The sequence below is a fragment of the Loxodonta africana genome, chromosome 1, assembly GCF_030014295.1.
Source record: "Loxodonta africana isolate mLoxAfr1 chromosome 1, mLoxAfr1.hap2, whole genome shotgun sequence".
Lineage (NCBI taxonomy): Eukaryota > Metazoa > Chordata > Mammalia > Proboscidea > Elephantidae > Loxodonta > Loxodonta africana.
In genome coordinates, this window is record NC_087342.1 from 132261873 (window position 1) to 132278464 (window position 16592).

At 36.3% G+C, this 16592-nt stretch overlaps 1 protein-coding gene across 5 annotated transcripts in view; it reads left to right on the forward strand.

The window, feature by feature from the left end:
* Positions 1-16592, forward strand: part of SMAP1 (small ArfGAP 1) — a 205276-nt gene that overhangs the window by 146307 nt on the left and 42377 nt on the right. The window lies entirely within an intron of this gene.

The window sequence follows — 16592 nt, forward strand, 5'->3', positions numbered from 1 at the left end:
CAAGAAAATCCTGAGCCAGTGAGAGAGGACCTTCCATACAGGACAATTTAACCAGTAAGCCCACGTGAAATTGTGTACTGCAGATTAGTAAATTAGCACAAGTAAGCCCACACGTACCTTGCTTATTGGGAAGTCAATCCCTGTGTATGTATATATATATTCATTATATGGGGTGAGTTAATTTACTCTCTTATAATAGCCATTATTTAGAAGCCTGCTTTTTAAAACTGTGGAACAATCCTTAAATAAGTGTTTAAATCCCTAGATTCATTCTTTTTAAATAGGCTAAACTATCCTATGTAAATGAGCTGGTCGATACAAACAGTAAATGTAGTTTAAGGAAGTGATCAGTAACTGCTGGATTTTGTTCTTGTAGAATCTAAAGCTTGATATCGCTATTCTTTTTCTCAATAAAACCAGTATTACAAGATGTCACTTAGAATTGCTGTTGGGATTTTATTTTCCACTTGTTTTCAAAATGTTCCATTTTTAAACAGAAAATTAGAGATTTACAAAAAACTGTAATTGTATTATGAGGGTATATGTATCTGAAACTAACATTTTTTAAATAACTTCATGGAGATTTAATTTTAGAAATCAGTTTTTTAGATTTCTTGACCTTTTTATTGAAGTATAGCATGCAGATCTTAAGCGTATATCTCAGTGAATTTTTTAAAATTTCTACACTGTGTACCTAGAGCAGAGATAACCATACAAATCATTACTAGCACCCTTGCACTGTCTTGTCTCTCCTAGTCAATACTTTCATAGTTAATCACTCTTCAGACTTCTGTCGGCATAGCTAAGTTTTGTCTTTTTGAATTTCATGAAAATGCAGTCATACGGTGTGAACTATTTCTGTGAGATTATTGTCTTTTGTTTATTATGTCTTTGAGATTCATCCATATTATTGTGTGTACACTTTTTATTGATGAGCATTATCTCATTAAACCCTGGTGGTGTAGTGGTTAAGTGCTACAGCTGCTAAACAAAAGGTCGGCAGTTCGAATTCACCAGGTGTTCCGTGGAAACTCTATGGGGTTCTACTCTGTCTTACAAGGTGGCTATGAGTTGGAATTGACTCAGCAGCAACAGGTTTGGCTTTCTTTTGGTTAGCAAGCCAAGTGGAATTGTTGGGATATAGGGTATGTATATGTTCAGCTTTAGTAGGTACTGCTAAGGAGTTTTCCAAAGTGATTAAAGCAGTTTATATTCTCTTCAGTCTTGTATAACATTTATCATTTGCTTTGCATTTTTCTACCAAAACTTGATATTGTTATTAAACAAAATCTGATAGATGTAGAAACTAGTATTTTTATTCGTTGGTGCTAATCAGGTGTATAGAATGTTCTTACAGTTAAGAGATTATCTTTAAATTAGTTAATAATTTAGCTAGATTGAAACGATTTTGATCACTAGAAGAAAGTTCTTTCAGCTCTATTCATACTGTTTTGCCTAATTAAAAAAGAAAAAAAGAATGGAGTAGCTAAAGTAAGAATTACTGTCTTGTAGAAAACAGTAACAGGATGATAGTAATCTTACTTTGTTGGTTAAATAACTGTGTATGTCCTCAAGCCTAAAGGAAGAAGGAACCAGCTGAAGTTATAATAGCTTTTTAATACTTACTCATTATTAAAGCAACTGTGATGTTAAAAAGTGTATAGATTATGGCAGAAAACCATATTTTAGGTTCTAATATAAGCTTATAGTAAATTAGAAACATTTTTTTCCCCGTCATGGAAATTCTAGAATGTTTTTGCAATCATTTAAAGCTTTATTACAAGTAAGGCTATAAAAAGGGAGGAAATCCAGTTAACTTTATGTGCAAAGTTTTCATTTCCTATTTGATGAAAAAAAGGAATACTTTTCAGTAAGGATGTTAGCTTTACAGTCCTTCTTAGCAAATTAGAAATTCCCTTAAATCGAGAATAAGAAAATAACTGCTTTGATAAGGGGTAGTGTTACTAAGTTAAAGCTTATTTTTAAAGAATGTTACAGCCAAGGTAGAAGGGTTTACAGTTAGGTTAGACGGGTCATTGAAGGTAATAAAAATAGCAAAGACTTACTTGGTGTTTAGCATTTGGCAGTGATTGTTCTGAGCCCTTTATGTATATTATTTCGTAGTCCTCACAAATTCGTGATGTTGATACTATTATGGTTCTTATTTACTGATGAGAAACTGAGAGACACAGGTTAAGTAATCTATTCCTGGGCACACAGTGGAGATTCAAATTCAGGTGGCTGCCTTCAGAGTTCGTGTTCTTAACCAGTGTGCTATCTGTTGTAGTATATTGTCACAGGATTCGAAAATGGGAAAAGAAATAAGGGGGCAAGAGATTAACTCTTAAGTTTCTACTAACTGCTATGCATTGTGCTAAACATTTTTTATTAGTACTAATTAATTCTCAAAATCACCCTAGGAAGTTTTAATGTGGTCATGTTGCAAATGAGAAACATTAACATTAAGAGAGAAAAATTTATCCAGGGTCATATATCTCATAATTGTAGAGCAGATCCTTCTAAACGGAAGGCCACAGATAGGGAGGGAGGACATTATCTTCTCATGAATGTCACCTATGGATTAATTTAAACAAGTGTTAATACCTATTGGAAAGTAGCCAGCTGTTTATATTTTAAGTACAAATTTTTAATAGTCAGTAAAAGGTAGCATTGTATTATTCTGAAAGTCCTGAAGAAGTGTCATACAGAGAAAATTTCCATTCCTGAGGAAGGGGAGATGAGGCTGGGTTGGAAGTTTATCTGAGGAGGAAGAGAAGTACTAGTAGTATTTATAGTAGTAGTAATGGCAGCACCTTGGTGGCACAGTGGTTAGGAGCTACAGCAGCTAACCAGAAGATTGGTGGTTTGAATCCACCAGCCATCCCGTGGAAACCCTGTGAGGCGGTTCTACCCTGTCATGTAGGGTTGCTATGAGTCAGAATCGACTGATGCAATGGATTTGGTTTTGGTTTTTGGTATAGTAGTGGTAGTGGTGGTGGTAGTAGTAATTGTAATTATAGCAGTAGTAGCAACACAGCACTTCAACCCACTGGGCTTTGCCTGAAAGAGTAGATACCGTTCTCAAAACCCTTACATATCAGCGTGACTCAGGTTGCTTGCCATTAACTAATAAAGGTAAAAAATAAAAACATGGGTTTACTGTACATGGAAACTCCAGAAATAGAAGTTGTTACTGTGGTGGGGGTGGTTCTAATAATACTAAATTATATCTTTGGATGGATTTCTTCTCAAATTACTAGAATACTTAAGATGCAAATTTAGACATACTAAGTATCAAAAAATGTTATCTCAGTAATAACCATACAACATTCTGGAATAAAGAGGTTAGAAAGTATTTTGTTCTTTTTTTAACAATAATGTATTTTATTAATAATTGAATAATGGTTTACTTCATTAAAAAAAAAAAAAAAAACCAAGAAATTAAAGTAGAGAAACATCCTTCATGTTTGAAAATTGAACGAGTGGTTTCTGACACAGTGAATTTGTGTTTCCACTACTGCAAGGAGTTAAATGATGAAATTCTCTCTTAGGTGCTGTTATGGATTAAATTGTTTCCCCCTAGACTATCCTTCAACTTGGGTAGGCCATGATTCCCAGTATTGTGTGCTTGTCCTCCATTTTGTGATCTGATATAATTATCCAATGTGTTGTAAAGCCTAACCTATGATGATAAAGAGGGAGGATTAGAGGTAGTTATGTAATCAAGCAGGACACAATCTGTGGGATTAGGTTGCATTTTGAGTCAGTCTCTTTTGAGATGTAAAAGAGGGAAGTGAGCAGAGAGAGGAGGGACCGCCTACCACCAAGAAAGACGAACTGGGAGTAAGATGTGTCCCTTGGCTTCAGGGTCCTTGTACTGAGAAACTCCTGGAAGAGGGAAGATTGATGACAAGGACCTTCCCCCAAAGCTGACAGTGGGAGAAAGCCTTCCCCTGGAGCTGGCGCCTTGAACCAAACTTGTAGCCTAAACTGTGAGAGAATAAATTTGTTTGTTAAAGCCATCTACTTGTAGTGTTTCTGTTATAGCAGCACTAGATAACTAAGACAAGTGCCTCATGATCTAGAAATAAGTTGCCCCTTTTTCTAGAGAGTTCACAATATGGTTGTAACGGAAATCTTATAACAATGTAAGGTGTCTGATAAAGTAGGCTCCCAGAACCTGAAGTAGGCTAGCATTGTAAAATACCACCCAAAATAAGTATTTTAATGCTGTGTTCTGGTCATAGCATCTGATGATATGATAATCAGATGCTGAAATAATAGTAAGGAAAGAAGAGTTAAGTTATAATAGTAACATTAAAATCTCAAGTGCTTAAGTTTTTGAACAGTTTGCAAAGCACTGTTATAATATTTATCTTAAATATTATGACATATTATCTTAAGTCAGTATGACAGATAATATTATTATTATTCTACTGACCAAAAACCAAGGCTCAGAAAAAGAGTCAGCTATGTAATTTGGGGAGTCCTAGTGGCACAGCTTGTGAGACCTAGTGAAAATTAGAAGACTTTTTTTAAAAAAAAAAAAAAACAAATAAAGTGCCACTAAATTTCCTAAATAAAGGTCTTTTTTTTCTTCTGCAGTCTCTTGAATTGTTACGGTGTTTTTATTTGCTATTTAATGTTCTAAGTAAAGAAATGTTAACATTTTAAATTATTTGCATGAATTTTATTATTCAGTCTTTATACTGTGCAATGCAGGTTTTAAGTAACTTGTAGATGGAATCACCAAAATTATACAATTTTTATTTCAGAGCTTGTGTATACTTACGTATTTCTTTTTTTACCAGAACATTGCAAATGCTACACAAAATTAACTCATCTGTTTTTTAAAATTTTAGTTTGTTGTTGTTGAATATATAAAGGAAAAAGTGCTAATTTAGCAGTTTCTACATGTACTGTTTAGTGACTGCAGTTACATTCTTCAAGTTGTGTAACCATTCTCACCCTCCTTTTCTGAGTTGTTCCTTTCTCCATTAACATAAACTCACTACCCCCTAAGGTTCTTTTCTAATCATTCGAACTGCTTTTGTCAGTTTGATCCCAAATAGATAGTTCTTAAAAGGGCATAATGCTCAAGGCAGACTTCTTTTTACACTAGTTAAGCTAAACTATTGTTTGGTTTTAAGAAGACTTCAGGGTTTTTTTTTCTGGTTTAAGATTTAAAGGTTGTTGCTGGGCAGTAGTTTTAGGGTTACAACCAGGCTTCATGGCTCCAAGATGTCTGGAGCCCTTGAGAATCTGAAGTTCTGTTCTATATTTTTCCCTTTTGATCAGGATTCTTCTATGGAATCTTGGATCAAAATGTTCAGTAATGGTAGTCAGGCACCATCCACTTCTTCTGGTCTCATGGTAAAGGAGGCAATTAGCCATACATTATGTATCTTCCTTCTATTCCTGACTCTCCCTCTTCCTCTGTTGTTCCAGGCATGTAGAGATCAATCGTGCCTTGGATGGCCACTTGCAAGTTTTTAAGACCCAAAAAAAAAGAATAGTTTTTTTTACTATGCATTCCAACTAGGAGGTAGAACAGAAGCACTAAACATGTTATTAGGCCAATTAACTGGGATGTCCCATGAAACCATGACCCTGAACCTCCAAACCAGGAAACCAAATCCCATGAGGTTTTTGGTTGTACATAAGCAGCCTCAGCAGCCAATTTTGTTGTTGTAAATGTATCTATCACACAGCTTTTGCCAGTTCAACTTTTTACAGGTGTACAACAGCAATTAAAATAATCAGCTGTGCAATCCTACCCTTAACGCGATATTTCTATCACTGTTAATTCCCTTTCCTCCCCTCCCTTCTACCTCTGGTAGCCACTAATAAACTTCGTTCTCTATACATTTATGTTTTCTTGTCTTTTTATGTAAGTGAAGTCATACAATATTTGTCCTTTTGTGATTGACTTATTTTACTCAGCATGTCTTCCAGCTCCATCCATGTTGTAGCATGTGTCAAGACTTCATTTCTTTTACATCTCAAAACACACCCTATACTAATCCTGTCTCATTAACATAACAAAGACAACCCATTCCCAAATGGGATTATAACCACAGGCATACCCTAACCGACCTGTTGCCGATAAGTTTTTTCCGACTCATAGCGACCCCATAAGGCAGAGTAGAACTGCCCCATAGAGTTTCCAAGGAGTGCCTGGTAGATTCGAACTGCCGACCTTTTTGGTTAGCAGGTGTAGCACTTAACCACTGTGCCACCAGGGTTTCCTCCACAGGCATAGAAGTTAGGATTTACAACACATATTTTGGAGGGCATAATTCAATCCATAACATGTGTCATGAAGCCAGCCCTACTCAGAGATACTTATTGACTTGTTCAAAGTCGCATAGCTGGGAAATGTCCAAGCTGGGATTAAAACCATGTGTTCAGCTTTTTTTTTTTTCTTTCTCTCTTATATACTTTTGATAACAAGTAAGTTGATAATTATAAAACACTACCATCATCTTCCTTCCCTGCAAACCTCCAGACTACTGTGTAAAATGAGAATAACAATAGTGATATGACTGTTAAAGATTTGTAGATAGAGCCCACTTCTTTATTGGATTTACTGACTTTTTTTTATTTTGCTAATTCCTTTCTGAGAGGAAGACTGGACTTCTGCCAGCAGTCTGGCTAAGTCATATAGGACTTTGAAAAGATCATCCGGCCCTCAGGGAGCTTACATGGGACTTAAGAGGAATCTTAAGTCCAGCAATACTGCAGCCAGTTCTTATCTCAAGGCAAAGGCTCTAAGTATAATTGGGATGGATATTTCAAACTGGATACTTAAGAGTAAGAGGAGCCTCTATTAACAGTAAGTTGAGATAACAGGCATTAACTGGAATTACCCTGAGCAAACCAGGACATATGGTCACCCATCTCATGATAATACATCATTCAGACACGTGCCAAGCCTAATGCATGCCACTCCTGTGAACATCCAGAATACTACTACTACTACTTTTTTTTTTTTAAAACTCCATCATTTCACTGACTCACACTGAGCCAGAATTATATTTGTGTGTGTTTCATTGTTTAATATAATTTAAACTTCTTAAGAATAGGAATCATATCATATTCATCTCTGTATTCCTTGGACTTATAGGTCCTGGCACATAGCTATCAAAAAAAAAGTACCTCTGCAACAACCACCAGCAGCTGCCATTTATGAAGCCCCTATTTGCCAGGCATTGTGAAAGGGTCTCCCTATGTATGATTTTATTTAATTCTCACAAAAATCCTGTGAGTAAGTATTGCTTTGTATACATAAGGACACTTGCCAGTGTAGGTGTTCAGTGGTTTATGTTGGATACTGAGAAACTTTGCAGATCTAATTTATAGAGCACTGTAGGTCACTCTTGGACAGTTGTACAAACTAAGATGGGAATCAGAAGATTAAAAAAAAAATAGAGATGAGCAAATGTCCTGATTTTTAAAAGGAAAGCCTAAATGGACTATGAATGTTGTACCATTGAGCCTGACATGGATTCTTTGGAAAATTCAAATGGATTTTTTTTTCAATTGCTTGCTTCTTTTTTCGGAGTATTAACAGCACTCACTAGTTGCATGCATGGGTTTCCTAAGGACAGTTCCTGCCAGACTAAGCTTATTGGTTAATATTCTTAGATATCCTTCTGGTCAAGATATAGACAGGTAGGCCTGATGATCAGACAGTGGGGTAGCTTTGTAAGCTGAATGGACAGCTGTGCCCAAAGAGCTCCCGTTAATAGGATTAATGCCAATGTGGAGGAACTTCTCTGCATACTAGGCCTCAGTCCTCCTAGACTTTGTTCTTTTCAGTATTTTTGTTAACTGAGTACATTAATGTCATATTGTTCAAATTTCCAAATGACCAAGCAGTAAAGATTAGTTATGACTCCGCATGAAGAGAATTGGTTTCTCAAAAGATATTAAACATAAATATACCAACAAAAATTGGATAAATGTAAAATTTTGGAATAAAGACAGCCAAACTTCAACTGCTCTGAATAGCACAAAAGAAAACATTGGAAAATTAAGAATGATGGAAGCTTTGTGTAAATCAGCACTCTGCTGCAGCTGCTCAGTGCTCTACTCCATTCATTCCTTTTCTGCATGGCTGTGGTATTCAGAGTAGGGATACATGGGAAGGTATGATAAGTTGCCTGAGGGGGAAATGTTCAAATATTTGAATTGTCCAGATACAGAATAGCTGCATCATCATCTCCAGTGATTCCATAATACTGGCAACTTTTTCACAGAGAGACTGGCTGAGTAGAAGAGATACTGTAGTGGTGTTTTATACTTCATGTAATAAATTAACTAAATGTCTTCTAATGCTGTTTCAAGTTCTGAAATTTCTATAAATCATCTCCAGCCCAGTGATAATATCATTTGGGAGAATGGTGTGTCTAGGCCATTTAGAGAGCCTTTTACTGAAAGATGTTCAGATGATTGGGAAAATAAAACGCAGATTACAGTTCTGACTTGAACCCTAAAAATGTAATTTAAGAAAAAAAAAAAATCCGGAAACAGGGTACACTACATGTTAGGATGTTTTAATGTGAAAAAGATCTATAAATATAAAGGCTGGTAAAGAGAAAGCATGGAATCTTTAACAAGGTTCTGAATCTGAATAAGAAAAACAAGATAAATAAGATATTGGGAATAAACAAGGATTATATACAAGATTTCTTGTCACATAAAATAGTTATAAACAAGGGCATATATAATTCACTTGCTAAAGCACACATATAGTAATTATAGCTATCAGTCTATAATGAGTATAAAACTGAGTGATTTTTATTAATATGTTCATAGCATAAAATTGAACAGCTTTAATGGGTGAACAACAAAAGTTCAGACCCTTTTTGACTCTTTCTACTTGTATAGTTGAATATATGATCTTTTGAGTAACTCATCATTCATAAAAGTTTTCTAAAAATTTTCATAAATGTTAAATCCCACTTTGGAGATTCCAGCAAGCACCCAGATGTAGTAGGTATTCTGAGAAGTGTGTATTTTTTGAGTAACTTGTTAGAAAACATATTTCAGATTTGAAGGTCTAATGAGGCTGTAGATTAATGTTAATCTTTGTAAAGCATTGTTTTGATCATGTCACAGCCACAAAATACCCATGCCTACAACAGTGGTACACAAATATTTTTTCCTCTGTATAGTTCATAAGCACCAAATACTTGCCCATGAGTAGTATCTTTCTTTTTACTGCCCCCGTTCAAAATCAGTGACCTATCCAATTACTAGTTCTAGCTGACTATTCAGGTCCTTCATAGTGTGGCCCTAGTTTTTCACATTTGTCTTTTATGACTTCCTTACACTTATGCATTAGTCAGATAGAGCAACCATTTAGTCTCTTTCTCACTATCCTATACCCATTTTTCCTCCCATTGTGCCTTTACCAACTTCTACCTAACAGACTCCTTGCTGTCTTTCTTAGACCTCAAAGCAAATATCAGTGCCTTCATAAAGTCCTGATCACGTACCACCATTACCTTTGAACTCCATAGCATCTCATACCTTTCATATGGTCCTTATATTCTACCTCGTGTTAAAATCATTTATATACTTGCCATCTCCTTTCTATCAGATAGATTGTGGTTCATTTATTGCAGCTTATGTTTGTGTCATTAGACAAACAGTATCCATTCATAGTAAGCGCTGGGTAAGTATTTGTTTTTTTAATTTAATTTGTGATAATTAGAAATTATTAAGGAAAAGACATCCTGGTGTAGGGGAAAGAGCTCTGTAAGATTAGGCTCTGCCCCCATGTGTCTGTCAGCTTGTCATACCGTGGGGGCTTGTGTGTTGCTGTGATGCTGGAAGCTATGCCACCGGTATTCAGATATCAGCAGGGTGACCCATGGTGGACAGGTTTCAGGTAAGCTTCCAGACTAAGACAGATTAGGAAGAAGGATCTGGCAGTCTACTTCTGAAAAGAATCAGCCAGTGAAAACCTTATGAATAGAGAAACATTGTCTGATATAGTGCTGGAAGATGAGCCCCCCAGGTTGGAGGGCATTGAAAACATGACTGGGGAACAGCTGCCTCCTCAAAGCAGAGTCAACCTTAAAGATGTGGATGGAGTCAGGCTTTTGGAACCTTCATTTGCTGATGGGGCATGATTCAACATGAGAAGAAACACCTGCAAACATCCATTAATACTAGGAACCTGGAATGTACGAAGTATGAATCTAGGAAAATTGGAAATCGTAAAAATGAAATGGAATGCATAAACATCAATATTCTGGGCATTAGTGAGCTGAAATGGACTGGTATTGGTCATTTTGAATCGGACAGTGTTATGGTCTACTATGTCGGGAATGACAGCTTGGAAGATGGATGGTGGTGCATTCATCGTCAAAAAGAACATTTCAAGACCTATCCTGAAGTACAATGCTGTCAGTGATAGGATAATATCCATACGCCTATAAGGAATACCAGTTAATACGACTATTATTCAAGTTTACGCACCAACCACTAAGGCCAAAGATGAAGAAGTTGAAAGATTTTTACCAGCTTCTGTAGTCTGAAATTGATCGAACATGGAATCTAGGATGCATTGATAATTACTGGTGATTGGAATGCGAAAGCTGAAAAGAAAGAAGGATTGGTAGTTGGAAAATACAGCCTCGGTGATAGAAGATATGCTGGAGATAGCATGATAGAAGTTTGCAAGACCAACAACTTCTTCATTGCAAATACCTTTTTTCAACAACATAAACAGCAACTATACACGTGGACCATGCTCAATGAAATGCACAGGAATCAAATTGACCATATCTGTGGAAAGAGAGGAAACCCTCGTGGTGTAGTGGTTAAGTGCTATGGCTGCTAACGAAAGGGTCAGCAGTTCGAATCCCCCAGGTGCTCCTTGGAAACTCTACAGGGCAGTTCTACTCTGTCCTGTAGGGTCACTATAAGTCGGAACTGACTTGATGGCACTGGGTTTGGTTTTTTTTGTTTGGTGGAAAGAAACAATGGAAAAGCTCAATATCATCAGTCAGAAGACCAGGGACTGACTGCAGAACAGACCAGCAATTGCTCATATGCGAGTTCAAGTTGAAACTGAAGAAAATGAGAACAAGTTCATGAGAGCCAAAGTATGACCTTGAGTATACCCACCTGAATTTACAGACCATCTCAAGAATACATTTGATATGTTGAACACTACTGACCAAAGACCAGACGAGTTGTGGGATGACATCAGTGACATCATATGTGAAGACAGCAAGAGGTCAAAAATGACGTGAAAGAAAGAAAAGACCAAAATGGATGTCAGAAGAGACTCTGAAACTTCCTCTTGAACGTTGAGCAGCTAAAGCGAAGAAGAAATGGTGAAGTAAAAGAACTGAACAGAAGATTTCAAAGGGTGGCTCGAGAAGACAAAGTAAAGTATCATAATGACATGTGCAAAGAGCTGGAGGTAGAAAACCAAAAAGGGAGAACACTCTCAGCGTTTCTGAAGATGAAAGAACTGAAAAAAATTCAGACCTCGATTTGCAATAGTGAAGGTTTCTATGGGGAAAATATTAAACGATGCAGGAATCATCAAAAGAAGATGGAAGGAATACACAGAGTCATTATACCAAAAAGAGTTGGTTGATGTTCAGCCATTTCTGGAGGTAGCATATGATCAGGAACTGATGGTGCTGAAGGAAAAAGTCCAAGCTGCATTGGAGGCATTGGCAAAAAACAAGGCTCCAGGAATTGATGGAATATCAGTTGAGATGTTTGAACAAATGGATGCAGCTCTGGAAGTGCTTACTCGTCTATACTGAGAAATTTGGAAGATGGCTTACTGGCCAACCAACTGGAAGAGAGATTTATGCCTATTTCCAAGAAAAGTGATCCAACTGAATGCAGAAATTATTGAACAATATCATTAATATCACGTGCAAGCAAAATTTAGCTGAAGATCATTCAAAAGCAGCTGCAGCAGTATATCAACAGGGAACTGCCAGAAATTCAGGCTGGATTTAGAAGAGGATGTGGAACCAAGGATGTCATTCCTGAGGTCAGATGGATCCTGGCTGAAAGCAGAGAATACCAGAAGGATGTTTACCTGTGTTTTATTGACTATGCAAAGGCATTCGACTGTGTGGATCATAACAAATTATGGATAACATTGGGAAGAATGGAATTCCAGAACACTTAATTGTGCGCATGAGGAACCTGTACATAGATCAAGAGGCAGTTGTTCAGATAGAACAAGGAGATACTGAGTGGTTTAAAGTCAGGAAAGGCGTGTGTCAGGGTTGTATCCTTTCACCATACCTATTCAGTTTGTATGCTGAGCAAATACTCTGAGAAGCTGGAGTATATGAAGAAGAACGGGGGAATTGGAGTAAGACTCATTAACAGCCTGCGTTATGCAGATGACACACCCTTGCTTGCTGAAAGTGAAAAGGACTTGAAGCACTTACTGATGAAGATCAAAGACCACACAGATTTCGGTATGGATTGCACCTCAACATAAAGAAAAGAAAAATCCTTACAACTGGACCAGTAAGCAACACCATGAAAAACAGAAAAGACTGAAGTTGTCAAGGATTTCATTTTACTTGGATCTACAGTCAATACCATGGAAGCAGCGATCAAGAAACCAAAAGACGCATTGCATTGGGTAAATCTGCTGCGAAGGACGTCTTTAAAGTGTTGAAAAGCAAAGATGTCATCTTGAAGACTCAGGTGCGCCTTACCCAAGCCATGGTTATTTTCAGTCACATCATATGCATGTGAAAGCTGGACAGTGAATAAGGAAGACTGAAGCATTGACGCCTTTGAATTGTGGTGTTGGCGAAGAATATTGAATATACCATGGACTGCCAAAAGAACGGACAAATTTGTCTTGGAAGAAGTACAACCAGAATGCTCCTTAGAAGCAAGGGTGGTGAGACTGCATCTTACATACTTTGGACATGTTTTCAGGAGGGATCAGTACCCGGAGAAGGACATCATGCTTGGTAAAGTAGAGGGTCAGCAGAAGAGAGGAAGACCCTCAACGAGATGGATTGACACAGTAGCTGCAACAATGAGCTCAAGCGTAACAATGATTGTCAGCATGGCGCAGGACCAGATAGTGTTCTGTTCTGTGGTACTTAGGGTTGGTGTGAGTTGGAACTGACTTGAAGGCACCTCTAACAACAACAACAACCTGTAGCCATTCACAGAGCCATTGCAAAAATCATATACTTTAATTTCTTTAACTTTAAAGTGACAGTTGAATATATGAATGGATTTTATGTCTCTTCTAGTTGTATGCGTCTATGAATGTTAAAGGAAACTGATTATAGATAAAGTTTTTAAGGTATTATTTGAGATATGTTTTTTAAAGAAAATTTCTGTAAAACTTAGAAAGTTGCATACTCCCCTATTCTTTGAGTATGCATTAATGTTATTATCTATATTAACTGGCCAGCTAGAAGTTGTGCATCAGGTTCTAAGGCTCAGCTATTATGTTGTTTGTTTAAAGGCAGAGGAAATGGTAAATATAGGAGTTGGAAATGAAATAGTTTTTCATTCAGTTATATTCTGTAGAGTAGCGTTATGAATTACCATAGGATTGGCTGGTAAAGTTTCTGCTAATAAAAGCCTTAATAATTTGAATGAGACATCTGCTCAATATGAATCTAAAGAAATGACATTTTATAAAATTGCTTTATCTAAGCAGACCCGTGTTCTTGCTTGTTGGAATATTTTGTTTATTAAAGTATAGATTGCCTAGTTTTGTCTACTCACAGTCAAATACCGCTTTTGCTTATTAAAAGGAAAGTTCCATATGTGATGTTTTTAGTAGCAGGAGAATTTAAAGTGTAATGATTCCATAAATATTATTTGCTATTCTTGAGCTGAATGTGAAATGTCTAAAGGGTGACAGTTAAATGAGAGAAGATGTCGTTGTCAAGGTCTTGATGAACTGTTACTGCACTTTATTAATCCCTGCCCATAAATCCTAACAAAATAATAATATTTTCATTCTTTTGTCTTCTAAAATTTGGCCTCAAGATATCATATACCTTGTGTTTATATGGTAGCTGTATTTCAAATAATCTTAAATAATTTTATCTTTTTATTCTTTGTAAGTTAGAAGAGTAGTTGGTATGCTATAGAACAAAAGTACAAATAATTGTTCTTGTATATTAATATTTTTGTTGTTTAAAGTTTCCTAATTGTATATCCTGAAATTATTTGATATATGTGACTATTTGTGCTATAGGCAAGTGTGGTAGACATCAGACATGTTCTTGAAAATTTTTTGTTTTAGAAGACTTGGTCAAAAGGCAGATTTAATCAGTTATACATCAGTTTATTTTGTTAACCGACATGTTTAACTATATATTTGGGAATTGGCGTGTAGTTTTTCTTTGAGCATTAACACTGGTGATAAATGTTATAAATAAATAGAGCAACAAATATGTTTTGTTTTAGAAAGTAAATTGACTTCAGAATGATCCTGACAGGGCTTTCAGGGGGAACACAGGGTGCTGCTGTTTAATTTAGAGTGTCAGGTTGTTTAAAGGCCATCATGTTGCCTAGTCGCTGCAGGTATTGCAATAAGGCATGAGGAAAAAACTCCTCTGGGCTTCCTATCGTTTTTCTTGAGGTTTAACTCTCAATGTTTGAGCTTTGAAATACTGGATTATACAGTAGAGTAAAGAAAGGAGATATGTTATTTTGACTACCTCTTCCTAGTCCAATATTTAAGCTATTAAAAAAAGAAAAAAACATTGCCGTCAAATCAATTCCAACTCATGGCGACCCCATAGGACAGAGTAGAACTGCCCCATAGGGTTTCCAAGGAACGACTGCTGGATTCGAACTGCTGACCTTTTGCTTAACAGCCAAACGCTTAACCAGTGCACCACCAGAGCCCATTTGAACTAACATGCAATTGAAATCTTAAGAAGGAAGGAAACTCTTAGGACACAGATAGATGAATGAATGTTTGGAAAGAAGGATGTTTTCTGAATTGTAATAGTTCTGGTAGTGGGAGTGGATATTACTGGAGGACCTCTGCATGGTTTGACTTGTCTTTTTCTTGCTTTCAAAATGGTAAGTGTATGGTTTCATACAACTCTAATTTGGTGGGAAAATGCCTTATAAACTAGAATTTGGATTTTAATTTAAAAAATAAATAAATAAAAATTTGAAGAGATTCAGAATTCTTAGACTGCAGGAAGCTGATAGAAAGTTTGATTTCTGTCACATGCTTCTTTCCACGGAAGAAGAAGATTCAATAAAACATTATACCAAATAAATAATTCTAAAATTTGGGGCTAGAAAACAAAACCTGGTGGCGTAGTGGTTAAGTGCTATGGCTGCAAATCAAAGGGTGAGCAGTTCAAGTCCACCAGGTGCTCCTTGGAAACTCTATAGGGCAATTCTACTCTGTCCTATAGGGTCGCTATGAGTCAGAATTGACTCGATGGCACTGGGGTTTTTCTTGTCATATGATTTTCTGAGTTACAGTTTAATTTGTAAAATGAATGAACTTGGCCAGTTAATCTACATTTCTTTTCAACTCTGAAATTTCCTGATTCTAAATAAAAGTAATTCAGTATTAGATCTTTAAGTGCCTCTAAGCCTAAGACCAATAATGGAGAAAATGCTGTGGGACCAGGCAGTGTTTTGTTCTGTTGTACATAAGGTCGCTTTGAATCACTGACTAGATGGCAACTAATAAGAACAACAGAGCATAAGACACCGTCCAGAGTATTACAGGCCAGATGTAACCACTGAGGACCTACTCCAGGAAGCTGTTGGGGCCCTACCCTGCTGGAGCACTGAAGTTTACATGCCTGTGGCCGTTTGAACCTCAGTTTTCCTTATGGATTTGAGTGTTTATACTAACATGGATCATCCAATTTGCGGTTTAAATAATCAGTTGAAAGTAGTTGCTACTAGTATACTTTCTTTGAAATTATTTTGAAATCCTTAGGTAAGTTTTACCTATATTGGATATTGAAAAATGAAAGACTAGAGAATGTGAAATGATAAACTTCAGAAACTTGGTTATAGGCACAAGCTGATAATTCGGTATTTGAGAAGGTTTTAAAGAATTGATACCTGCGATGGCAGGCTAATTGGTTAAAAAAATAATTCCAAGGGAGACAATTTAACTAACAAGTAAGGGTAAATACATGTTCTTAGAAATTATATATCTGTAATAGCTAACAAATCATCTAACAGATAAGTTATGAATTCTTTAGGTAGTTATATGAAGAAATTATCTTGTAGGAAAGGTATGAAGAATGAATTGAGTGAATGAATATTTTCTTGTTTTAAGATAGAGGCAAGCTTTAGAGTTGAGAATCCAGTAGTCGTAGGTCTTCTCTTTCTGTTTTAAACATGTTTTTGTAAGTGAGAAAGAGCTAGTTTGAAATGTATAACTGTGGCTTGGACTCCTGAGAGGTAGAAGGATATCATTTGCAAAACTTTATTAATGGTGTAAACTAAGAAAGAAAACATATCAAATAACATTTGTTAAGCTTTTGTTGATACAGTGGCATTTAACATATCAGCAGTGTGGATGGTAGGAGTAACAGTACGCTTATGAAGATTCTAACATGGTC